The sequence below is a fragment of the Lipotes vexillifer genome, unplaced genomic scaffold (genome assembly GCF_000442215.2).
Source record: "Lipotes vexillifer unplaced genomic scaffold, Lipotes_vexillifer_v1.1 scaffold717, whole genome shotgun sequence".
NCBI lineage: Eukaryota > Metazoa > Chordata > Mammalia > Artiodactyla > Lipotidae > Lipotes > Lipotes vexillifer.
Window position 1 is genome coordinate 2,227,879 of NW_006798707.1, and position 649 is coordinate 2,228,527.

Here is a 649-nt window from a genome sequence, read left to right on the forward strand (position 1 = left end):
TCCCTACCCTTAAGCTTCACCTGACCAAAAAAGAAAAAGAACCCTTTTCTGCCCCTGGCTTCCAGTCCCATAGATGCTACTCCCTCCTAGAGCATCTGCGACACCCCTGCTGCCAGCTGTCCCTCCTCCACCAGCTCCAGCAGGCCCACGGCCCCTCCCCGCTCCCGGGGTCCTCAGTGAGCCTGTGCTGAGTGGGCAGCTTGACCTGAGGTCCCCAACTCGTCACTTCCATCAAGCTCCTAAGACCCCCTTGTTTCAAACGTTTTGCTTATTAAACTGCATTTCTTAAGTAATCATTTATTTCCCCTTTGAAACCAAGGACTTACATACATACTTGCTTACATTCCGGTGAGTGCCGCAGACTGGAAGTTACCTCACTGAGTGGGCATGTTTCCAGTCAAAACTAGAACCCTTTACTAGCTGGGGTTCCTTCTTGCTGGTAAACATGCAATAAACATTAGCCTTCCTTAAAATCTTGATTGTCGATGACTAACCCCTTTCCTGCCTTTTGGAACCCCTGTTAGAAAGCCTGGTCTGCCTGGGCCAGGCCCACAGGCTAACTGGAGAAACAGGAGGAGCTCCCAGTGTAACCATCACAGCTCCCTCTCCAGCAGCCCATCCCCCACTGGTTCACATGTGAGCCTCCCTG